The sequence below is a fragment of the Jaculus jaculus genome, chromosome 22 (assembly GCF_020740685.1).
Source record: "Jaculus jaculus isolate mJacJac1 chromosome 22, mJacJac1.mat.Y.cur, whole genome shotgun sequence".
Lineage (NCBI taxonomy): Eukaryota > Metazoa > Chordata > Mammalia > Rodentia > Dipodidae > Jaculus > Jaculus jaculus.
In genome coordinates, this window is record NC_059123.1 from 580,259 (window position 1) to 603,279 (window position 23,021).

A 23,021-nucleotide genomic window follows, 5' to 3' on the forward strand; every position below is an offset into this window, starting at 1 on the left:
CCCAAGACCCACATAAGCCAGAAGCACAAGGTAGCACATGCTTCTGGTGTTCTATTACAATGGCTAGAGGCCCAGGTGCACCCATTTTCTCTATCTGCCTCTCTCCAATAAATGAATAAAAAATATTTTTAAAAAGCCTGTTGGAGCCAAGCATGGTGGTACATGCCTTTAACCCCAGCACTCAGGAGGCAGAGGTAGGAGGATCACAGTGAGTTCGAGGCCATCCTGAGACTACACAGTGAATTCCAGGTTAGCCTGAGCTAGAATGAGACCCTACCTTGAAAAACCAAAAAAAAAAAAAAAAAAAGGAAGAAAAGAAAAAAGAAAAAAAAATGGTTGTTGGGCCTTACTCAAAAAAAAAATTTTTAAGTCTAGTTTTAGTTGAAAAGAGGAATAATAGAGTACCACATTCCCCTGTATGTGTAACTATGTAATTATGGTATTTCTTTAGCTAAGATTTCATGTACATCTGATGAATGGCCTTGCCAAAGGATATGAAGATAGAAAAATATGTCTACCAAATGATTTTTGGAGATATTTTTTGGCAGTATCTCTGCTTGCAAGGAAATATTTTTTTTTTTAATATTAAGAAACAAAAGGAGAGGCTGGAGAGATTGCTCAGTGGTTAAGGTGCTTGCCTGTAAAGCCTCACAACTCAGGTTCCATTTCCCAGTACCCACATAAAGTCAGATGCACAAAGTGGCGCATGCATCTGGAGTTTGTTTACAGTGGCAAGAGGCCTTAGCATGCCCATTCTCTCTCTGTCTGCCTCTCTTCCCTCTGTCTCTTTCTGCTTGCAAATAAATAAATAAAACCAAAAAGGGAGCAGAACTAAGTAGAGGAGGAAAGCAGTATCTGAGAAAGAAGTAACCACAGTTTCTAGAACTGGCCAAAGAACATCAGAACTTAATGCCTTTTTAAAAAAGACAAAAACTGTAGCTTTATCTTTTTATGTATGATGGTTAGCATTTCTGTTCATAATATTTGATATGCTTAGATTAAAAAAGTATTTTGCAGCCTGGTGTGGTGGCACATGCCTTTAATCCCAGCACTTGGGAGGTAGAAGTAAATACTTTTTTTTTTAACTTAAAAATCATTTAATATTTGAAGTGAAAAATGACCTAGAATATAAAAGCATTTCACATTTTCTGAAAAAATAATACCTTCTAAATTATTTAACAGAAAACAACAGTCCACAATCCATTATCTGAAAATCCAAGGCCAGATGTTTCAGAATTATGAAATTTTCAGATTTTAGAAAAATAATTTAGTGCATATACCATGTTATATTATCCCTCAAAGTCTGTGGCAGGACCCCCCCCCAACAATAATCAACATTAATATTTATGTAGCAAAATAAATGAATATTCACCCTAAGTAGGATAAATATATTCAATATCAGCCCAGATTAGATCTGGAAGCAAATTAACTTTTGTTACCAAGCTTATGAAAATCTTGTTTTCAGCGCTTCTTGGATTTTTTTTATTTATTTATTATGGTTTTTCAAGGTGGGGTCTCACTCTAGCCCAGGCTGACCTGGAATTTACTCTGTATTCTCATGGCGATCCTCCTACCTCTGCCTCCCGAGTGCTGGGGTTAAAGGCATGCGCCACCACGCCCAGCTACTTCTTGGATTTTAAAATCACAATTGCATATAAAGAATGCAGACCTTTTTAAACTTGTATGACAAGACATGAAAATTGTTTAAACAAATGACCTATTTTTACAAATGAAACATTGTAAATTAACAGGAATCTTCTTTTTGATATTAAATGTACACATTAAATACGTATACACATAGCACAGGAGGTGATTTATTACAGTCAGTTTGTTAAGGCACACATGTGCAACCCCTCTGTAAGAAGGGAGTAGTACTATTAAACGTCTGGTAAAATTTAAAACAATATGAAGGTTACTCCTTACGAGGTCAGGAAGAGCACTTGCTGAATGCAACACAGGGAGGTAGGGTTTACTCTTCAAGTACAGTTTTACTTGTGAGCAGTCTCTTCCACAAAAACACAAGTAGACAACTTTACTGAAAATACAGATTAGATGATGTTTTCTTTTCTATATACCAATACTAAGTTTGTCTGTATCCTAAAAGTTCAAACTTTAGAAGGTATATTTCCTGTCAGTTAAAAAAGTAATATAAATTCTGAAGATAAAGAGGTCACCAGTGATGTTCCTAAGTAGTTGCAGTACTTAGGTAAATCTATTGATTTCTTTTTAAAATAAAATTTGATCTGTTTGGAGGTCAAATTATTCAAAATACTATGCTTGAAAAATCACACATCACATGCAGTTTCTGCTCATAGCCATTTCTTCCATTGACTGGTGTGCAAAGAATATTGCATGTAGGAAAAGTGAATTTCCAGCATGTGTAGAAACAACGTCCATAGGTTTGAAGACAATGAATGAATAGCACATCATTCTGATAGCCAGCCCAATCAAGATTCATCATACTGCTGCTCTGCTCTGCTCCTCATTTGCTTCATGAATAATAGTACTTAAGTGGCCAAGACAGTTCAAGTTTTCTTTTATCATTTGTGCTAAACCATCTTGAGGAGTTACCACACATGCCAGAGGATGTTCACATTCTGCAGCCAAGCTGATGCCTGATGGGTTACTGCACCTGCTAGACTGGATCCTACAAGGGAGCGGGCAGAACTCTGTGTACAGGCAGTTTTAAGGAGATGCCATGTTTCTTTCTGCATAAACATGACATATTTTCAGCTTCTTTGTTACTGAGGGCCAATTTCACCTTGGGGAGTAGATCAATAATCATCTGCTTACACTCCAACAACTTGCTCAGACGACCAAACAGCTCCTTGAGAACACGGTCTTGACTCTGCACAGTGTGCACAATAATCTTCACCATCTCTGTGTCAGGGATGATCTATAGGCCTGTGCTTTAACTGCTTATATAGGTCAATGGCATGGTGTTCGAGAGATTCCATCAGGTCTCCCTGACATCTTCCATAGGGGCTCTTCTGCAGTTCCATGATTTCAGTGTGCAAACACATAATCTGATCCTCAGGGTGTCCAATGACACCAACCTCAGTGTAATGAATGGCCTTTTCTTCCATTTCTTTCATGTTTTAGCATTTTTTCTGATGATATTCCATAACTCATCTGCTCACTGTATCTCTCCAAGTCAAGCTGGATGCTTCTGTGAAAAAACTCCAACTTAGCTTTAAGTTGCTGTGATGCTGAGATCAATGTGTTCTCCATTTTCACCAAGTTAGCATTATATCTAAGAAGACTTAACATGGCTGCTCTGTGGCCCTGAAAGAGCCTACTATAGTCTTCTGTTAGCCCAGACACGTAGTGCACAGCTTCAGCCCATACTTTACACAGTTGGATAATTGGAAGTTGTATTTTGTTGTCTTGTACAATATAATTTACACAATCAGATAAACTCCTAGATGCAAGTGGTCCTTCATATACAGTCTTACTTGTATCAAATAAATAAACCATGTAGCTATCACAGCCTCTAACTCCATCTAGAACACATTGAGAGGCTGGTTTCTGAGGATCCAGAGAAATTCCTGTCTCTGATAGAAGTTCTTGAGAACAAGTACTTATTCCAGTTTCACCTTCAATACAAGATTGTAGTGAATGGAGACTTTCATCAGATGGTAACAGAAAAGAAATTATTTTTGCAGAAGTTCTATTTAGGATGTGTACTATCTTTAAATTCAGAATGTGATCCATCAATAGAAAACATCTTGGTTGCTTCAAAGTAAGATCAATAGGTCCCCCTCTCTGTTGTGGGTCCCAATTCAGCATCGACTGTAACAGTTTTCCGTGGGCTCTACAATTAAATGACAAAGGCTAGTTGGTTGAGGTAAATGGCTACTAAATCGAACTCCTGTCATCTCTTCACAGGCAAATACACACTTTGGATCCTTCTTTATCTTCTCATGCCAGATAAATGGCTGCAGGTGATGCAAAAAAGGCCTATATCCAGCAATACATTCAAACACCATGGTCCCAAAGCTCCAATAATCAACAGTGGCTGTGTAAGGCTTATTTTCAAAGAGCTCTGGGGCCAGATATTGCAGTGTTCCCACAAAAGATGTACAGAGACTTCCTTGATCAATGTCTTTGGCATAACCCAGATAAATTATTTTATGCATTATCTTCCCACTAACATCCTGTAGAACTATGTTTTCTGGTTTTAGAGCACAATGTATATCACTCAGTAATGAAAGTATCTGACTTTCTTTAAGTCCACAGCAATTTTCTGGTTTGTTGAGTAGCTTCCAGAGATCTCCTTCAGAGCAGTATTCCATTGCTAGAAGAGGCACATCATTAATCAAAAAATTCAATTCCTCAGGAACATCACAGGCCTTAACGACATTGGCATGGTTCAGCTTCTTCATGATCTGGATTTTATGGCACCACCGTTCTCTGTTTTTGGTACTTAGCTCTAGACGACAAGACTTAATCGCTATTTTGAGATCAAGTTCCCGATGCTGGTACAGACAGACATTCATGAAGCTGCCGGTGCCGAGTGGCTCCTGCATCTCCCACGGTCCACCTGCGCCCGGCCATAGCCCAGGGGGCTGCTCCATGGGGCGGGAGGGCAAGTGGCCTCAAACTCCATCCTTTCAAGGCCGGTTCTGGCTCGCCCGAAAATCCTTCTTTTTAGCCAAGTTTTTGGAAGTCCCTATGTAGGCAACCTCCTGACATGACGTTGTCATCTACAAGGTTCAAGCTGGAGAACCATGCAATTTAGTTACAACAAAACCTCATTTTTTTTTTTTCAAGGCAGGGTCTCGCTGTAGCCCAGCCTGATCTGGGATTCACTACGTAGTTTCATAGTGGCCTCAAACTCACAGCGATCCTCCTTCTTGTGCCTCCTGAGTGCTGGGATTGAAGGCATGCACCACATCATGCCCAGCTAACACATCATAATGTTTTAAGTAAAGTCACAATTTTGTGTTGGGCCTCATTCGTAGTTATCTTTGGCTACGTGTAATCACATGTGGCCAATTCTGAGACAGCCTCGCTAAATTGCCCATCCTAGCTTGGAACCTGCTCTGTAGCCCAAGTAGTCTCTAAACTTGGGATCTTCCAGCTTCAGCCTGAAATTAAGACTTGTGCCAACAGCCTGGAGTAAGAACTGTGAGGAAAATGAGGTGGGGAAATGGGATTAGAAGAATGCCAGCAGAATGGTGGGATTGCGATTTGTTGATGCTAAGGATTATACTCAGGGCCTGTACATCCTAATGATACAGTCCATCACTGAGCCATATACCCCATTTTAGATGTTAAATAAGATGATTGGGGAAGGCCTTATAGACATAGTGACACTTGAATAGAGCTCTGAAGGAGGTGAAGCAAGCCGTATGGATTGCTTAGCAGGAGTGTTCCACTCCTGCTTCATGCATCCCAGCATAGCTATGAATGTGGCCCCACATGTTTGAAGGTAACCACATCATACTCAGTTTGGACATCCCTTGTAGAGGACCAGCATTGTAGACAGAACAAACAGCAAGCGCAGAGACCTTGTAGTGGGATAGTGTGACTAGATTGCTCAGGTAACAGCAAGGAGCCAGTGTGGCTGGAAGAGAAGGTCATAGAGAAAGGTTAGTTAGGGCTGGAGAGATGGCTTAGTGGTTAAGGCACTTCCCTGTGAAGCCTAAGGACTCATGTTCAACTCTCCAGATTCCACATAAGCCAGGTACACAAAAGGTAAGACAAGCATAAGGTCACAATGCTCAGTAGGTGATGCAAGCATCTGGAGTTTGATTGCAGTGACTGAGACCCTGATGTGTTAATTCTCTCTCTTTTTCACTAAAATAAGTAAAAGGTTTGATGAGGTTGTATAGGGACAGTCTTTTTTCTTCTCAGGGTGGCCTCGAACTCAGGGCAACCCTACCTCTTCCAAGTGCTGGGAGCCACCATGTCTGGCTTTCTTTGAGCTGGGAATCCACTGGAACAATTCAGCAAAGTAATTAAAAGATCTGAAAACCAGGTATGGTGGTGCATACCTTTAATTCCAGCGCTCAGGAGGCAGAGGTAGAAGGATCTTTGAGAGTTGAAGGCCACCCTGAGACTACATAGTTAATTCGAGGTCAGCCTGGACCAGAATGAGACCCTACTTTGAAAAAAAAAAAAAAGATTCAATTGTCAGGCTGGAAAGATTGCTCAGTGGTTAAGGCACTTGCCTGGAAAGCCTAAGGACCTGGGTTCAATTCGCCAGTACCCATGTAAAGTCAAATTCACAAGATAGCATATGCATTTGGAGTTTGTTTGCAGACGCTAGAGGCCCTGGTGCGCCCATGCTCTTTCCTTTTCCCTCTCTCTGCCTCTCTTTTTCTCTCAAATAAATAACTATTAAAAAATGATCTGAAGGCTGGAGAGATGGCTTAGTAGTTAAGCGTTTGCCTTTGAAGCCTAAGGATCCCAGTTCGAGGCTTCATTCCCCAGGACCCACGTTAGCCAGATGCACGCATCTGGAGTTTGTTTGCAGTGGCTGGAGGCCCTGGTGCGCCCATCCCCCCTCTTTTGCTCCCAAATAAGTAAATAAAAATAAACCAAAAGAAATTTTTTTTTTTTTTTTTTTTTTTTTTTTTGGTTTTTCGAGGTAGGGTCTCACTTTGGTCCAGGCTGACCTGGAATTAACTCTGTTATCTCAGGGTGGCCTTGAACTCATGGCAATCCTCCTACCTCTGCCTCCCAAGTGCTGGGATTAAAGGCGTGCGCCACCACGCCCGGCTCCAAAAGAAATTTAAAAAAAATGATCTGATTGTACTTTCTGAAAGGATTACTGGGGCTGTCATGTTGCACAGACTATACAGAAATTCTCAGTGGAGAGGGCCATTCTGTAGGTATAAATTTAAAGCCATATAACTGGATAAAATAATCCTTTAGGAAGCGATGATCAACTAGAAAATTGATTCCAGGGTTAAGTCCTAAGGGAGGTGGCACTCCAACACGCACAGGTAGTGAGGAGTACATAATCCAGGGGGAGTAATATCATGTTTATAGCTAACGGTCTTCTTGACTCCAGTAGACATTTGGAAATTAGGAAGCTGTGTGTTAGTTTTGTGTTGCTATAACAAAATAATCTAGGGTAGGCATGTTAATAAGATATGAGATTTATTTACCTCATGGTTTTGGAAGCTGGAAGTCCAAGATCCCCGTGGTCCTACGATGAAGGCCTCGAGGTGGTAGATGACGTGGGGATTTTGGAAGTGCTTGCAAAACTAAGCAAATCAAGCCATACCTTTAATCCCAGCATTTGGGAGGCAGATCAGTGTGAGTTCAGGGCCAGTCTGAAACTAGAGTGAATGCCAGGTCAGCCTGGGCTAGCAAGACCCCACCTCAAAAAAAAAAAGAAAAGAAAAATGAAAATTGCAACATTAGATAGAAAGCTGGAATCGTCCAAGGTGGGCAGGCTTGTTCTTTTTAGTTTTAAAAATTTTTTTTGGGGGGGGATTTCGAGGTAGGTTCTCATACTAGTCCAGACTGACCTGGAATTCACTCTGTCATCTCAGGATGGCCTTGAACTCAAAGCGACCCTCCTACCTTTGCCTCCCGAGTGCTGGGATGAAAGGCATGTGCCGCCATGCCTGGCTATTTTTTAAAAAATATTTTATTGGGCTGGAGAGATGGCTTAGCGGTTAAGCGCTTGCCTGTGAAGCCTAAGGACCCTGGTTCGAGGCTCGGTTCCCCAGGTCCCACGTTAGCCAGATGCATAAGGGGGCGCACGTGTCTGGAGTTCATTTGCAGAGGCTGGAAGCCCTGGCACGCCCATTCTCTCTCTCCCTCTATCTGTCTTTCTCTCTGTGTCTGTCGCTCTCAAATAAATAAAAATTAAAAAAAAAAAGGAAAGTAAAAAAAAAAAGTATTTTATTATTTACTTATTTATTTGACAGGGAGGAGGTTATCAGCTCAGTTCCAGCAGGATTTCTCACTGGATTTGCAGCCCAAGTATGTGGAGTCTTCAGCAATAGAGTCTTACTATCTATTCCTGGTGGGAAACCAAGGGCTTGGGCAATGGCCTATAATGTTCTGGGGGCATCAGGGACCTCCCTGGACAAAAACTCACTGGAAGGTATTCCATCCCTGGCACTGAAAATTTTCTAGCAACGATCTACGGCTCCTGAGTGTTCCATGTCCAAAAAAGTAGGTTTCCATATGATTTATTTATATCCTCTTAGATTTTGATTAGCCATTCCTCCACCTTTCCTTTACTCAATCTCTTCTCCTGACCTCACTTTGGGCCTTTCCACCCCCGTTAGTCTATTCTTCTGCTTACATATATACAATATCAACCTATTAATTACCCTCCTCCCATCCTTTTCCCTTTATAATCTCTTTTCAGTTTACTGGCCTCTGCTACTGAGTTTTTTCCTTCTCACACAGAATCCCAATTATCTGTAGGTAGGATCCACATATGAGGGAGAACATGTGGTGCTTGGCTTTCTGGGCCTGCATTACCTCACTTAGTATAATCCTTTCAGGTCCATCCATTTTGCTGCAAATTCATAACTTCATTTTTCTTTACCGCTGAGTAGAAAACTCCATTGTATAAATGTGCCATATCTTCATTATCCACTCATCAGTTGAGGGACATCTAAGCTGGTTCATTTCTCAGCTATTATGAATTGAGCAGCAATAAACATGGTTGAGCACGTACTTCTAAGGAAATGAGATGAGTCCTTTGGATATATGCCTAGGAGTGCTATAGCTGGGTCATATGGTAGATCAATCTTTAGCTATCTTAGGAACCTCCACACTGATTTCCACAATGGCTGGACCCGACTGCATTCCCACCAACAGTGTAGAAGGGTTCCTCTTTTTCTACATCCCTGCCAGCATTTATGATCATTTGTTTTCAGGATGGTAGCCAATCTGACAGGAGTGAGATGACCTTTGCCTTTTGACCCCTCTGCTTTGTGATGAGATTATGGGCCTTTGGGCTTTCCTCCAATCTGCTCAAGTTTCATTATACAACATAAGGCTTTAGGCTTCCTTAAAAGTTTAAATGAAGAGAACATTCAGATTTAATAGTGGACATGAACTTTATAAATAATCTTTCTTTTAAGTCTTTTTCAGTGCTTTACTGCCCAGAACATTTAAGTTGTTGCTCAATAGTAACTGTGTTTTGTTTATTATCACTAAGTAAGCTCCCCCTACTTCTTGCAAGTAAACTGTTCTGGAAAGTTTTATAAAGTAGTAATTTAGGAAGAGGCTAAAAATTAGAGCTTTCCAGAATAACGGAACCCAAGGAACACTCTGCAGTATTTATTCTCCATTGTTGTGTCTTTAACATGAGAAGTTACATATATGAGTGGCAGATTGAATTTATTCAGAGAGAATCAGTGCTTTGACTTTTTAAAAAATATTTTATTTATTTATTTGAAAGTTACAGAGGGAGAGAGAATGGGCACACCAAGGCCTCCAGTCATTGCATACGAACTCCAGATGCATGTGCCACCGTGTGCATCTGGCTTATGTGGGTCCTGGGGAATTGAATCTGGGTCCTTTGGCTTTGCAGGCAAGCAATTTAACCCTAAACCATCTCTCCAGCCCTAACTTTTTTTTTTCTTCTTGAGGCAGGGCTTCAACTCACTCTTTCACTGGACCTGGAACTCACTCTCTCACTTGGTAGCTCAGGCTGGCCTCAAATTCACAGCCATCTTCCTACCTCAGACTTGTGAGTGTAGGGATCACAGGCATGCAGCACCATGCCCACCTAACCTTGTAATGAGCAAGCCCGACCCTGTTTAGACACTTCGTCAGTTGTCTACAATAAAGTAGGAAGAGAAACAGGCCCAGAGGAAAGGAGATGGATTCAGTTTGGCTACTTGTTAGGAGTACCACAGCATCATAGAGCATCATAGGAAACAGTAAAATTAGAAAAGTGAGGGTTAGTGGATCTTCTGCATATTTTATTGCTTTACAGTCTGTCTTCAAATTACCCAGAAAACTGAGCATTTCTCTGTGTCAGTATTTTTTTTAAGGTTTAGAAAGATTTTATTATAGCTTAGCACTTTAGGAGGAAGATCTTTAAGAGAAGGAGAGCTTAAAGGGAGGGAAAAAGACATAGCTCTTGCCAAGGAGGCAAGCCAGGGTTTGAAAAACCACTTGTTTCAGTAATGGGATTTTTAAAAAAACTTTTTTAAATTGACAACTTCCATAATTATACATAAACCATGATAGTTCCCTCTCTCCCCCACTTTTCCTTTCACAGATTCCCTTTCCATCATATCCCCTCCCCCTCTCATTTGTTTCTCTTTTATTTTGATGTCGTCATTTTTTCCTCTTATCATGATGGTCTTATGTAGGCAGTACCAGGCACTGTGAGGTCATGAGTATCCAGGCCATTTTGTGTCTGGAAGATTGCATTGTAGGGTCTCACTCTAGCTCAGGCTGACCTGGAATTCACGATGTAGTCTCAGGGTGGCCTTGAACTCACTGTGATGTGCATCTGTCTTACATGGGTCCTTAACTCCTAAGTCATCTCTCTCGACCCCCCCTTTTTTTAATAGCAGGGAGAATTAGAACCATTTTCTCCACATCTTGTCTTGATAGTAGTGGTTGACTGTGAGTTCGTGGGTGTAATAACTATGTCATATCCAGGAGACAGTGCTCTACCACACTCTTACATTCTTCCCATCTCCCTCTCTGCAATGTCCCCTGAGCCTTGGCAGGGGAGATACAGCCCATTCAGGGCTGAGCATTGACAGTCACTTCTCAGCACTTCATTGAGTTTTAGAATCTCCCCAGTAGTCACTGGCCACTGTAAAAAGAAGCTTCTATGAGGGAGATAGCTTAGTAGATGAGAACATTTATAGTGCGAGCAAGAGAACCTGAAACTTTTCCTTAGAACCCATATGAAACCACTGGGCATGGCTATACCCACTTGTAATCCTAGCCTATGGGGCCTGGGACAGAAGATCTCTGGAGCTCACTGGTCAGCCAGCCTAGCTGAAAATCAGGGAGTTTGATGTTCAACCAGAGACCCTGTCTCAAGGAGAGAACGTAGAAGAGCAGTAGAGGAGGACATCAAAGTCTTCTCTGCATGTGTGCTCATACCTCACATTTACTGTGTGTGCGGGCACGTGTGCACACACACGTGAAACCTTTTCTTTTCAAGGTAGGGTAATCCTACCTCTACTGCCCAAGTGCTGGGGTTAAAGGCGTGTGACACCCTGCCGGACCACAAGAAACTGCTTTGACCAAAACTGAGAGCAGCATTGACTTATGGACACAGACATAATGCTTAGAAAGCAGCTTAGGGGTACAACACAATTATCTAGCCAGACAACACTGGTAGCATCCCTCACGGGCCCTTTGCACTTGGCAGCCACAGGCTTTTGACAAAGCTTTCATCACCAGGCATGAATCCCTTCCCATGGAACACACCTCAGATTCAAACAGAAAGTACTTTAGTTGGTTACCCCATGACACCCATGCTACCATTGTGCCAGCCTGGCTGTGGCTATGGAATCTGCTTCCAACTCACTGTAGTTATTGGTTGATGACCTTGTCACTTAGGCCTCTCCATAGACTATGTGTATGTTCTGATGACATGTCTGCTGGCCTCTGACAGAGGAAATGATGAGAGGGATAAAGAGCACCCAATGACAGAAGCCAAAACATTGCCATCATTTCTGCTAATGATACTGGTCATTTAGATCTGTCTTTAAAAAAAAATACAGTTTTTGTTCATTTTTTATTTATTTGAGAGTGACAGACAGAGAGAGAAAGGCAGAGAGAGAGAGAGAGAGAGAGAGAGAGAGAGAATGGGTGTGCCAGGGCCTCCAGCTACTGCAAACGAACTCCAAATGCATGTGAAATGCATGTGCCCCCTTGGGCATCTGGCTAACATGGGTCCTGGGGAATTGAGCCTCAAACTGGTGTCCTTAGGCTTCACAGGCAAGCGCTTAACCACTAAGCCATCTCTCTAGCCCTTAGATCAGTCTTGATCAGCACCTCACAAGGCTGTGAATACCAGGAATCAGTCATCTGTTATACAGGATTTATAATCTTCAGCAGTTTTAAAATAGAATGTAGCAAAACTGTACTAGTTAGGATTTTCAAATTTTTAAAATATATTTGTTCTTTTACTTATTTATTGGCGAGAGAGATGGAATGGGCATGCCAGGGCCTCCAGACACATGCACACCTTGTGCATCTATCTGGCTTACTTGGGTTCAGGGGAATTGAACCTGAGTCCTTAGGCTTCTCCATTGCTAAGCAATCTTTCCAACCTTACATTTATTTATTTATTTATTTATTTGCAAGGGGGGGGAGAGAGAGAAAGGGTGCACATAGGGCTTCTAGCTGCTGCAAAAATGAACTCCAGATGCATGTACTACTTTGCGCATCTGGCTTTATGTGGGTACTGTGGAATTGGACCTGGGTTGTTAGGCATTGCTGACAAGTGCCTTCAACACCTGAGCCATCTCTTCAGCCCAAATTTTTTTTGTTTGTTTTTTTGAGGTAGGGTTTCACTCTAACTCAGGCTGACCTGGAATTCCCTATGTAATCTCACAATGGCCTTGAACTCGCCATGATCTCATACCTCTGCCTTGGAAGCGCTGGGATTAAAGGCATGTGCCGTCACACGTGGCTACCAACTCCCAATTTTTTTTTTTAATTTATTCATTTGAGAGTGACAGACACAGAGAGAAAGACAGATAGAGGGAGAGAGAGAGAATGGACACGCCATGGCTTCCAGCCTCTGCAAACGAACTCCAGACGCGTGCGCCCCCTTGTGCATCTGGCTAACGTGGGACCTGGGGAACCGAGCCTCGAACCGGGGTCCTTAGGCTTCACAGGCAAGCGCTTAACCGCTAAGCCATCCCTCCAGTCCCCCAATTTTTAAAAAAAATTTTATTTGCTTTTTTTTGTTTTTCGAGGCAGGGTCTCACTCTAGCCTAGCCCAGGCTGACCTGGTATTCACTTGGTATTCTCAGGGTGGCCTTGAACTCACTGTGATCCTCCTACCTCTGCCTCCCAAGTGCTGGGATTAAAGGTGTGTGCCACCATGCCAGCTATTTGCTCATTTTTTAATTTAATTTTTTTGTTTATTTTTATTTATTTATTTGAGAGTGACAGACAGAGAGAAAGAGGCAGAGAGAGATAGAGGGACAGACAGACAGAATGGACGTGCCAGGGCTCCCAACCACTGCAAATGAACTCCAGACACATGCGCCCTCTTGTGCATCTGGCTAGTGTGGGTTCTGGGGAATGGAGCCTTGAACTGGGGTCCTTAGGCTTCACAGGCAAGCGCTTAACTGCTAAGTTATCTCAACAGCCCTATTTGGTCATTTTTGTTTGTTTGTTTTTAGAGGTAAAATTTCACTTTAGTCCAGGCTAACCTGAAATTCGCTATGTAGTCTCAGGCTGGCCTCGAACTCATGGTGATCCTCTTACCTCTGCCTCCCGAGTGCTGGGATTAAAGGCGTGTGCCATCATGCCTGGCTTATTTGCTCATTTTTAAGCATAGAGAGATACTGTGTATGCTAAGGCCTCCAGCTGCCACAAATGAACTCCATATGCATGTGTCACCCTGTGTATCTGGCTTTATGTGGGCCCTTGGGAATCAAACCTAAGTCATTAGGCTTTGCAGGCAAGTGCCTTAATGGCTGAGCCATCTCTCCAGCCCCAAATCTTTATTTATTTATTTGCACACCCTTATTCATGTGCACACCTTGATATCTTGCTGCTTTAACTGAATGCCTCTCTGACTTTACCTTGGCAGCTGAGGAATTGAACCCAGGCCACAGGCTTTACAAGCAAGCACCTTATACAGTGAGCCATCTCCCCAGGCCCTAGTCAGGGATTTTGAAGTACTCTGTATTTGAAAGAAATAATACAGATTTTACTATCTTTAAAATTGCAATATGGCAAAGCTTATTTATTTTTATTTTGTTTTATTCTTTTCTGAGGTTGGGTCTCTATCCCAGGCTGATCTGGAACTTGCTCTGTAGTCCTAGGCTTAAGAGTTTAAGAGTATTAAGTTCTGATGTCAGACTGCTGTGGGCAAGTTACTTAATTTTTTTTTTTTTTTTTGGTGGGGGTGGTGTGGGGTGGGTTTCAAGGTAAGGTCTGTAGCTCATGCTGACCTGGAATTCACTATGTAGTCTCAGGGTGGCCTTGAACTCATGGTGATCCTCCTACCTCTGCCTGTCTAGTGCTGGGATTAAAGGCATGCACCACCACGCCTGGCTGAATTCTTTTTATCTAATATTAATAGTACCCTGCTTCTTCTTGGGATTATTGGGATTGTGAAATGCTTGTCAAACATTTGAATTTATTTTTTTAAATAGTTTTTGTTTGTTTATTTGATAGTGACAGAGATAGAAACAGGCAGATAGGGAGAGAAGAGAGAGAATGGGCACACCAGGGCCTCCAGCCAATGCAAACGAACTACAGATGCATGCGCCCCCTTGTGCATCTGGCTAACATGGGTCTTGGGGAATCGAGCCTCAAACCGGGATCCTTAGGCTTCACAGGCAAGCGCTTAACCGCTAGGCCATCTCTCTAGTCCAAACATTTGAATTTATAACAATGCCTGGCAGAGTAAATGCCCTAATATTATTTGTGATGAATGTGATTGTTAAAATAACTTGAAGGCTGGAGAGATGGCTTAGTGGTTAAGGTGCTTGCCTGTGAAGCCTAAAGACCCAGGTTCAGCTCCTCAGAATCCACGTAAACCAGACGCACAAGGTGACATGTGTGCACAAAATGGCACGTGCATCTGGAGTTCGATTGTAGTGGCTAAGGCCCTGGCATGCCAGTTCTTTCTCTTGCTCTCATAAATAAAATTTAAAAAAAGGAAGAACTTGAAAATGTGAGTGAATTCCATTGCTTTTGTATGCGGAATAGGGTAGAGTATTGAAAAGGTGGACAAGGACTAGGGGAAAGGAGCTTTTTTCATGTAAAAGAATTGCTTTCATTTTTATCTATTTGAGAGAAAGAGAAGCATAGAGAGAATGGCCACACCAGGACCTCCAACAGAGGTCCAAATGGGCTCCAGATGCATGCGCCACCCTGTGCATCATCTCCTCGCTTACTTGGGTCCCAGGAAATAGAACCTGAGTCCTTTGGCTTTGCAGGCAAGTAAGTGCCTTAGCCATCTTTCCAGCCTGAAAGGAGTTTTTGTTGTTGTTGATGTTGTTGCTGTTGTTTTGTTTTGTTTTTCAAGGTAGGGTCTTGCTCTAGCCCGGCTGACCTGGAACTCAGTATGCAGTTTCAGAATGGCCTTGAACTCACAGCGATCCTCCTACATCTGCTGGGATTAAAGGTTTGTGCCACCTCACTGGCCCTGAAAGGAGTTTTACTTGTGATGGCTAGGCAGAGTTGACTTGTGTTTCAGTTGCTAATCTTGGCAATTAGTGTTTACTTTAAACTGCTTTGTTTGAAAAAGAATGGCTAGGCTTTCCTAGCACTTCCTTTGTCTATTTTTGCTTTAGTAAAAACACCTGGATTCTCATGTTTGTGACTCAGCAGAGCAAGGCACACAGGTGTTCATTTCTTTTTCTTTTATAATGATGCCACTTGAAAGAGAAGTGATTGTGGTTATTGCTGTTTAAAAAAGAAAAGCTAGAGGAAAAGGAAAAGAGAAGGGCTATGGTGGAAGGGAACTGAAAAGTGCTTGATAAATTATGGAAGGAGGAATTTGGCTGTGGTTAGAAATTTGGTGGTTAGTCAGCTCCAAGGAGAACCCATCTGGCATACTTTTTCATTATTCTTCTGAAATATTCATGGGCTTCAACCTTCCTGTCTCGTTTCCATTAGATCCTCACATGTTCTCATCTTCCAGTAGCCTTTGTGGATTTGCAGTGGGTTGCTCTTATTTTGTTTTCATGTTGCTAAGGAAATAATCAATAAAGAGAAGACACTCAAGGAAAAATATAGATGCCTAAATTCTCTGCAAAGTAAACTGTGGAGTAAAACAAATGACAGCTACTTATTTTTTTTTGAGGGGAGGGTCCCAAGTAGGGTCAGCCTGGGCTAGAGCAAGACCCTACCTTGAAAAACCAAAAGGAAGAACAAAAGTGTAATTGTGCTTTAAGGTATGTACATTATGTTAAATATCCTTGAATGAATCTCTTCTGATCAGTGAATTGCAGCAGTCTTTTCCATTAAAGAAATTTTTGGTTTTGGTTTTAGAGGACATATGATTGAGTCTTTTTTAAAAAAATATTTTATTTATTTATTAGAGAGAGAGAGAGAAAGAGAGAGAATGGTCGCTCTAGGGCCTCCAGCCACTGTGAATGAACTCTAGATGCATGTACTTCCTTGTACATCTGGCTTACGTGGGTTCTGGAGAATCGAACCTGGGTCCTTTAGCTTTGCAGAGAAACACGCCTTAACTGCTAAGCCATTTTCTCCAGCCCTAATTGAGTCTTTTTAAATATACTTTATTTTTATTTATTTGTTTGTTTATTTTTTAAAATTTTTTGGTGTTCATTTTTATTTATTTGAAAGTGACAGACAGAGAGAGAGAAAGAGGCAGATAAAGAGAGAAAGAGAGAATGGGTACACCAGGGCCTCCGGCCACTGCAAACGAACTCCAGATGCATGCGCCCTTTGTGCATCTGGCTAACGTGGGTCCTGGAGAATCGAGCCTTGAACCAGGGTCTTCAGGCTTCACAGGCAAGTGCTTAACTGCTAAGCCATCTCTCCAGCCCTATTTATTTATTTGACACTAAATAAATAAATAACAGAGAAAGAGGGAGAGAGAACGGTAGGGTCTCACTCTAGCTCAGGCTGACCTAGAACTCACTCTGTAGCACCATGCTGGCCTCGAACTAATAGTGACCCTCCTACCTCTGCCCCCAAGTACTAGGGTTAAAGTGAAGGGCGTGAGCCATAAAGCCTGTTGTAATGGTGGTGGTGTTTTGAGGTAGGGTCTTACTGTAGCCTAGGCTGACCTGGAATTCATGGCAATGAGCTCAGTTATTCTCCACCTCTGCCTCCCAAGTGTGGGCAGCCTCTGCTAGTAGTAGTGCTGGGATTAAAGGTGAATGCCTCTCACAAAGACTTTTTTTTTTTTTTCGCTGAGATAGGGTCTCACTATAACCTAGGCTGACCTGGAATTCACTATGGAGTCTTAGGGTGGCCTCGAACTCATGGCAATCCTCACACCTCTGCCTCCCGAGTGCTGGGATTAGAGGCGTGTGCGCCACCATGCCCGGCCTGATAAAGACTTTTTTAAAAAGGTATTTTCAGGGCTGGAGAGTTGGCTTAGCGGATAAGGCACTTGTCTGCGAAGGACTAAGGTCATGTTCGACTCCCCAGGTTAAACATAAGCCAGACTCACAAGGTGATGCACATGCAAGGTTGTACATGCTCACAGGGTGGCACAGGTATCTGGAATTTGATTGCTGCGGCTGGAGGCCCTGATGTGCCAAATATCCCCCCACCCCTCCCATTCCTACTATCTCATAAAAAAAAAAGGCATTTTCACATGTTGTTTAAATGCTATAAATGTTATTTCCATGTTGTTAGAAAAGGGGTGAGGTGGGGTGATGAGAAAGGAGATCCAGCTCAGCAGCAGACTTTATTTGGGGCATTCTGAGAAGTACTCTGACCAGGCAGGCCAAATAGCCACCTCCCTTACAGACTGTGGGATACTTACAGGGTAGTGGGAACCATTGGGATTCTTTGGTTCCCAGGTGGTCTGCCTTGCCTTAGGGTTTGGGCCACTCCAGGGAAGTGATAATCTGACTGGTGGTTTGGATCATTCCAGGAAAGTGACAGTGAGGATGGGTGGTCCAGGTTCCTGGAACATGATAATTGGGAGGGGTGGTTGGGTCACTCTTGGCAGTCAGAGTGCAAAGATCAGGTGTCACTCTGGTTCTAACATTCCCAACTCTGCCATTAGATAGGAAGCCAGAGTAGGACTGTGACAGGAGCTGGCTCCTGTCACATGGTTCTGATCATGGTGGGCGATGGGGATTTACAGCCTGGTGATGGCAGCAGGAGCGTGCATTTGGTCCCAAAGGTGACTCTGGATGTAAAAACATACTGGGAGGCCAATAAAAGATTGATTCAGGACATTGGAACAAGAAAAAAAAAAATTCTTAGTAACTCTGGGGGAGGCCTGGAAAACAAGGGACTGAGTTTTAACTCAGAGGAAGTAAGTATGGTCTGTGTGTAGGTCTAATTTAATAGGAATGTGTCTGTAAGAACCAGGAGGTGACAATCTCCCACAGTAGGGAGATGAGGACCCTTACGGTCTATGAAAGTGAAGTAGTGAGATGAGAATCCCTGGGGTCTATGAAGTGAAGTAGTGAGATGAGAATCCCTGGAGTCTATGAAAGTGAAGTAGTGAGATGAGAACCCTGGGGTCTATGAAAGTGAAGTAGTGAGATGAGAACCCTAGGGTCTATGAAAGTGAAGTAGTGAGATGAGAATCCCTGGGGTCTATGAAGTGAAGTAGTGAGATGAGAATCCATGGGGTCTATGAAAGTGAAGTAGTGAGATGAGAATCCCTGGTGTCTCTGAAAGTGAAGTAGTGAGATGAGAACCCTGGGGTCTATGAAGTGAAGTAGTGAGATGAGAATCCATGGGGTCTATGAAAGTGAAGTAGGGAGATGAGAATCCCTGGTGTCTCTGAAAGTGAAGTAGTGAGATGAGAACCCTGGGGTCTATGAAGTGAAGTAGTGAGATGAGAATCCCTGGGGTCTATGAAGTGAAGTAGGGAGATGAGAATCCCTGGGGTCTATGAAGTGAAGTAGTGAGATGAGAATCCCTGGAGTCTATGAAAGTGAAGTAGTGAGATGAGAACCCTGGGGTCTATGAAGTGAAGTAGTGAGATGAGAATCCCTGGGGTCTATGAAGTGAAGTAGGGAGATGAGAATCCCTGGGGTCTATGAAGTGAAGTAGTGAGATGAGAATCCCTGGAGTCTATGAAAGTGAAGTAGTGAGATGAGAATCCCTGGAGTCTATGAAAGTGAAGTAGTGAGATGAGAATCCCTGGAGTCTATGAAAATGAAGTAGTGAGATGAGAATCCCTGGAGTCTAGGAAAGTGAAGTAGTGAGATGAGAATCCCTGGTGTCTATGAAGTGAAGTAGTGAGATGAGAATATCTGGGGTCTATGAAAGTGAAAAAAAGAAAAAAGAAAAAAAGGAGTTTAAATATGCCAGTTTCAGGCCAATAGGGAATATTGTTGTCCAATTTATATTGTGGCCAGACTGTACTGAAATAAAAGAAATGAGGTGTTTGGACTTTATGTCTTCTTTTGGGTCAAGGTTGTGGGGCAGATTTGGGACAGGGAGGTCCCAGACATCTGTGCCGTGGAGAGAGTATGATGTGGATGTCTGCAGAGGAATGTTGTGGGCTCTAAGCTCCGGAAATAAATCAAGAAGAGAGCTGTGGGGTCCTGGACCCTGCCCAGATGAACCTGGTCCCAGTCACCTGATTTATCAGAGGATGGAGTTGGTATTGCCTGTAAGAAAAACCCCATCAAAAGGCAAGCGAGGTTTGCAGAGATGGCTTAGCGGTTAAGGCCCTTGCCTGCAAAGCCTAAGGATCCATGTTCAACTCTCCAGATCCCATGTAAGCCAGATGCACAAAGGTGAGGCAAGCACAAGGTCACACATGCCCACTAGGCGACACAAGCGTCTGAAGTTAGATTGCCATGGCGGAGACCCTGGTGTGCCAATTCTCTCTTTCTCTCAAAAAAAAAAAAGGCAAGGGAAAAAGGTGGTGAAGCCCCAGAAGGTCAGTTTGGGGGTAACTCCGTCCATAACTTTACAATGGAGGACCAAAATAGATAGCTTTTGGGATCTAAGATTTTATTAGGACTGGCCACAGAGACAGCACAGCCTGAAGGCCAGTGAAGTTTTGGAAACTGGAGAACCCAGGGAGGGTGGAAGTGCAGGGTCAGGCGTCCCTGAGCAGTTGTTTCTGGCCTGGGGCTCCCAGAGCTGCCTTCGGACAAGACAAGCAAGCCCGGTCTCTCTCTCCCAGGTGTCTTAGGAAGAGAGATGAATGAGGCTGACTCAACATTTCCCTTAGGATCTTTTTTTTTTACTTTTAAAAATTATTTTATTTATTTATTTTGGTTTTTCGAGATAGGGTCTTACTCCAGCCCAGGCTGACCTGGAATTCACTATGGAGTCTCAGGGTGGCCTCAAACTCACGGCAATCCTCCTACCTCTGCCTCCCGAGTGCTGGGATTAAAGGCGTGCGCCACCACGCCCGGCTATTTTATTTATTTATTAGCAAGCAGGAGAGAGAGAATGTGAGAGAATTGGCACACCAGGGCCTCCTGCCTCTGCATACTGCATGTGCCACTTTGTGCATCTGGCTTTTCGTGGGCATTAGGTAATCAAACCTAGGCCATCATATTTTGTAACCAAGCAAGTGCCTTTAACTGCTGAGCCATCTCTTCAGCCCTCTTTATTCTTTTCTTAAAATATTTTTATTTTTATTTATTTCAGAGAGAGAGAGAATATGGGTCAGCCAGGGCCTCCAGCCACTGCAAATGAACTCCAGATGCATGTGCCCTCTTGCGCATCTGTCTTAAGTGGGTCCTGGAGAATCAAACCTGGGTTCTTCGGCTTTGCAGACAACTACTTTAACCGTTAAGCCATCTCTCCAGCCCTGTTTTTTTTTAAAAAAATACTTCTATTAGAGAGAGAAATAGGCAGGTGGAGGAGGGGAAGGAAGGGAGAGAGTGGTTCTTTTTTCTTTTCTTTTTTTTTTTTTTTTTTTTTTTTTTGGTTTTTCGAGGTAGGGTCTCACTCTGGCTCAGGCTGACCTGGAATTCACTATGTAGTCTCAGGGTGGCCTCGAACTCTTGGCGATCCTCCTACCTCTGCCTCCCGAGTGCTGGGATTAAAGGCGTGCACCACCACGCCCGGCTCTTTTTTCTTAATATCCCCTTTCAAAGTCATTTCCATAAGAGATGTGCCAAAGCACTGAAAAGAAGCTGGCCTCCAATTTTCTTGTCATGACCAAAACTCTTCTCAAAGATTTTTACACAGCTGCTGTGTTTGTCTCAATTGGTTTCTTGAACAGCATTGCTCTGGGCTGCTTTTAGCAGCCTTTCTGACATAGGGCTAATGCTGATTGGTCCCCATGCAATTTTAGGGCATGCCTTCCTGCCAGAATGAAGAATGAACAAAAATTGGTTTGCATACCGGCCAGCTGCAGTTCCTGTGGCTAAAGTTTGATGAGGACCATATTCTTGTTTACCTCCCGAGGTTAAATTAGCACAGCATGAATAAGGAAGGAAGGAAGGGAGGGGTTCTGCTAGTTGAATATGATGCAGTGAGTGTGAAATTCGAGTGATTTTCTAAGTCAGTTTGAAATGGGAAGGTATATAGGCATAAAGGCTTGATTAAAAATTGTGGGGCTGGGCTGGAGAGATAGATTAGTGGTTAAGGTGTTTGCCTGCAAAGCCTAAGGACCCAGGTTTGATTCTCCAAGTCCCACGTAAGCAGGATGCACATGGTGGTGCACACATCTGGATTTCCTTGGCAGTAGCTAGAGATCCTGGCATGCCCATTCTCTCTTTGTCTCTAATAAATAAGAAAAAAAAAAAAAAGAAGAGTTATCTTGGCTAGGGGTATAGTTTAACAGTACAGTGCATTCAGTTGCTTCCCTAAGTGAGCAAGAACCCGTTCAATCCTCAGAAAAACAAAAACAAAAAATCATGGGGGCTATGGGCTCGAGATGTTTGATTTTAAAAGATCTTTTTGGTGGGGGGAGCTTGAGAGATGGCTTAGTTATTAAGGTGTTTGCCTGCAAAGCCTAAAGATCCTGGTTCAGTTCTCCAGGACCCATGTGAGCCTGATGCACAAGGTGGAACATGCATCTGGAGTTTGTTTGCAGTGGCTGGAGGCCCTGCTGCAACCATTCTCTCCCTCTCTCTCTCTCTCTCTCTGTCTCTTTCAAGTAAATAAATAAAAAAAATATATTGTAAAAATAATGGGGCTTGCTAGGTGTGATGGTGCACACCTTTAATCCCAGCACTTGGGAAGCAGAGGTTGGAGGATCTTTTGAGGCCACCCTGAGACTACATAGTGAGTTCCAGGTCAGCCTGAGCTAGAGTGAAACCCTCCCATGTGGGGGAATGCTCAGCAAATAAGAGCACTTGCCACATAGGAGGACCTGACAGGTGCCTTGAATTTGATTCCCCACACCATGTAAAAGATACTGTCTAATCACAACAGTGCGGATGAGTGGTAGGAGGACGCCCAGTGTTTTCTTCTGACCTCTGCATGCATGTGCACATCTATGCACACATGCACAAACTGTGTAAACACACATGCCACATGTGCTACACATACACAGCAAGAAAAATCACATCAAAGATTTGCTTGCTAGTAGTTCTGATTTTAAAAATGATACATTTAAATCAGGCATGGTGACGCACACACCTTTAATCCCAGCACTTGGGAGGCAGAGGTGCAAGGATCACTGTTAGTTGGAGGCCACCCTGAGACTTCATAGTGAATTCCAGGTCAGCCTGGGCTAGCGTGAGACCCTACCTTGAAAAACCAAAAAGATAAAATAAAATTGAACCAGATGTGGCGGCTAACACCATTAATCCCACAACTCAGGAGGCTGAGGTAGGAGGATTGCTGAGTTCAAGGCCAGCCTGGGCTAGAGTGAAACCTTATGTCAAAAACAATAATGAAGATATATTTCAATAACACTTCAAAACTCTCAAATGAGGGCTCAAGAGATGCCACAGTGGTTAACTCTTGCCTACAGAACCTATTGACCCGAGTTTAATTTTCCAGTACCGATGTAGAGCCAGATGCACTTATGACACAAACACCTGCAGCGTGTTTGCAGCTGCTGGAGGCCTTGCTGCCCCATTCTCTCTGTCTCTCTTCTCTCTCTCTCTGCCTACCAATACATATAGTTTTTCGCAGTAGGGTTTCACTCTAGTCCAGGCTGACCTGGAACTCACTATGTAGTCTCAGGCTGGCCTCAAACTCACAGCGATCCTCCTATGTCTGCCTCCTGAGTGCTGGGATTAAAGATGTGTGCCACCGTGCCCAGCTAAAGTTATATTTTTTAATAT

The 23,021-nt window shown here is 43.1% G+C and overlaps 1 protein-coding gene and 1 pseudogene across 2 annotated transcripts in view; one reads left to right on the forward strand and one right to left on the reverse strand.

The window, feature by feature from the left end:
• Positions 1-23,021, forward strand: part of Dennd5b (DENN domain containing 5B) — a 124,338-nt gene that overhangs the window by 3,811 nt on the left and 97,506 nt on the right. The window lies entirely within an intron of this gene.
• Positions 2,492-4,577, reverse strand: LOC101598504 (annotated as a pseudogene).